At 35.5% G+C, this 3,060-nt stretch overlaps 1 long non-coding RNA gene across 1 annotated transcript; it reads left to right on the top strand.

Annotated features, from left to right (window-relative positions):
* Positions 1–1,766: 1,766 nt before the first annotated feature.
* On the top strand, positions 1,767–2,754 carry LOC118274218 (uncharacterized). The gene is made up of 2 exons (XR_004783462.2): positions 1,767–1,907; positions 2,485–2,754. It is a non-coding gene; the product is annotated as an uncharacterized LOC118274218 (long non-coding RNA).
* Positions 2,755–3,060: the final 306 nt, after the last annotated feature.

Here is a 3,060-nt window from a genome sequence, read left to right on the forward strand (position 1 = left end):
TCGTATGATTATTTGTCTGTAGTGGTCCTGCTGTTTCGTATATTCTAAATTGGTTTCGTTGTATTTGTCAATTAATAAGTTTATTTGTTGGGTTTTCCTGGTTTTTTGGTTAAACTATTTAACGTAGGTTTAGTTTGATATCGATTATTAGTAGTTACTGTAGTTAGTTTTTTTAATAAAATTGTAAGTTTAATTTTTTTTTTAATAGATTAGATTTAAGTCGTTTCTTTTAAATTATTTAGTTTAAGCTTGGTTATTATAGCATAGAGGATAGGTTGTAATATAGTTTCTTTTTTAATTGTTATAAATTCGTAATTCGTAGCTTTCTTTAGTTATAAGTTAGTTTAAGTCCGTTTTTAAACTATTTTTTCAATGCCCTAAGTGAGTATACATCTATTAAATTCAAACGCAGAGCTCATTATGTTGATTTTTGAAGAGTTCCCTGGAATATCTTCCACATCTTATTTTTGAAGAGATCCCGCGAGATCGGGAACTATGTGGTTAAAACCAAAAATTTGCCGGAAGTCACTATTCCACGCGAACGGAGTCGCGGGCAAAAGCTATACTTATAATAAATCTGTAGAGAGGTCAATTCTGTACATGCAATATATTTCCAAAATAACTATCAGCGGGCGATTAGTGATCGATACTGACGCCAAAAATGCAATCAGATTTTTTTTTGTCTGTCTGTCTGTCTGTCTGTCTGTCTGTCTGTCTGTCTGTCTGTCTGTATGTTCTTTATAGAAATAAAAACCACTCGACAGATTTCAACGAAACTTGGTACAATTGTTCTTCATACTCCTGGGCAGGTTATAGTATACTTTTCATCACGTTACGATCAATAGGAGCAGAGCAGTGAAGGGAAATGTTGGGAAAACAGGAGAACTTACCCCATTTTTTAAGCTTCCGTCGCGTGTGCAGCCTTAATGGTTAAAGCTACACAGAAATCATGTATGACGGAAATATTCTCCTTAAAATTGTTTAAAAAATATTCCAGGGCAGCAAATGTCTATCTTTTATGGTTGACTCACAATAACACGTATAACTCCCGATAGCTTAGCAGTTCGGAGCTTTCTGATTATATTTGTCTACTCTTACGTTTATAACACTCTCATTCATTCATTCATTCATATTATAATAAATCTGTAGAAGGGTCAATTCTGTACATTGTAAATATTGAAAGAATAAATAGCAGGGGTGTTACTTGATCGATACCAAACCCAAATATGTGATAATTTTTTTTTTATTCTGTCTGTCTGTATGTTCAGGCATCACGTGAAAACTAACGGTTCGATTTCGATGAAACTTGGTATAATTATCCTGGGCATAAAATAGGATACATTTTATCCTGGAAAACATGTAGAAAAAAAAATCTTAATTATCAGTTTTATACTAAAGAACGCGAGCTCAACAGCAGTAGCTCAACAAAGGGATCTCCTTAATTATTATGGGTCTAGCCGTATTTGGGTCCAAAAGATATTTATAAGATGTCATTGTCAGAGTTACTCAAAATGGAGAAATAAAACTTCCACGCGAAGATCGACCTCCGCGCGGACGGAGTCGCGGGCGGAAGCTAGTCAGCTAATGTATCTATCACATTTATAGTCCCAATCATTATTATCATAACAACTTTTATTTCCTACATGCATCTCATGTGACAGGAAACAATAAAATTACGTATCAATTAACAAAATAATATCTTTAATAGAAAATGTATATAAAGCGTGTATAAATATGCGTTCAATATGTTAGAAGTCAGTAGTACGAGTACGAAGGGAACAGTAAACATGGGCAATTGGTTCTATTTAATGTTGTTCGCTATTTGCTTCGTGGCTAGCTGCGGCTTGTCAACTGCATCGGCTATTGAGGATATGGAGGCTGCAGCTTACCTTCAGCCACCTGTTCGGGTAAGTACTAATTTTGTATCATTAATTTGACTGAGGAATTTTTAAAAAACCGACAAAAGCCCAGTAATTCTTTGCCCGACCCGGGAATCGAGCCCGAGACCTCTTGTCTGATAGTCGCACTTGTGACCACTGCCTCGTTGGTCGAGTGGGCTTTTTCGGCATTTCGACATTGTTTCAGTTGTAGCACGGTGTCTGAACTTGTGTCCAGTATATGGCAATAGGCTCACCACCTATTGACACTACATGGGACTTAAAACACAAATGGTGGAACGTGGGTGTACGTTGTATAGCGGCATTACATGTCGTAATGTACTCCTCTGCCTATCCCGTCGGGGATAAAAGGCGTGATGTTGCATACTTTGACTGTTTAAGAGTGAGATTGATACTTAACCTGTCCCGGGAAACAAATATCAGACGACGTCTTGCTCGGCACTCGCATAGTCAACTTGAAGCAGTCAGTAAAAAAATAAGAATTATATTTGTCCATTCCTACTTATTAAAACATATGTTGAAAAGACTATCATAACCATAATATTAAGATGAATAAACCGCAATTAAATATCTAAACTATTTGCAGGTTGTCAGAGAAACTAAACTACCGAAAGTGCCTGACCTGCCCAAAATACCTGATTTGCCCAACGCCCCATTATTGACTACAGTATTGACTTAAAAAGATTATACAAGACAACAAGAGCAACAACTGTTTCATTATGTTTAGTTTAGTAAAAACTGAAAATATAATTTCACAATCATAATATGGTTTATAGTTTCTTGTTATTTAATAATTTTAGGTAATAAATGAAAAAAAAACATTGTTATCGTATTAAAGCAGAACATTTACAAAATCTTTTTATTGTTATTTTTTTGTGTTTTGTTTACCTTATAACGATGTAAAGATATTATTATGTCTATAGTATTACGAATTTGTAAAAAAAAAATGTAACTTAGAACAATCACAGAATTCCAATGCCTCACTTTTGCAGAATCCTTTGTTTTTGAGGTGAGGAAATCATCCAACAACTTCTGCCGCTTTGGGTGAGGCGAGAGGGAGTGTCAGACTTTTACCTACATACTAAAAACCACTCCATTACTACTTGCTTTTCGAGCCGGAGCCTCGGTAAACCTCGGTAGTTCTGCGGACTCCGGACAGAAT

Source organism: Spodoptera frugiperda, chromosome 3 (assembly GCF_023101765.2).
Source record: "Spodoptera frugiperda isolate SF20-4 chromosome 3, AGI-APGP_CSIRO_Sfru_2.0, whole genome shotgun sequence".
Classification (NCBI taxonomy): Eukaryota; Metazoa; Arthropoda; class Insecta; order Lepidoptera; family Noctuidae; genus Spodoptera; species Spodoptera frugiperda.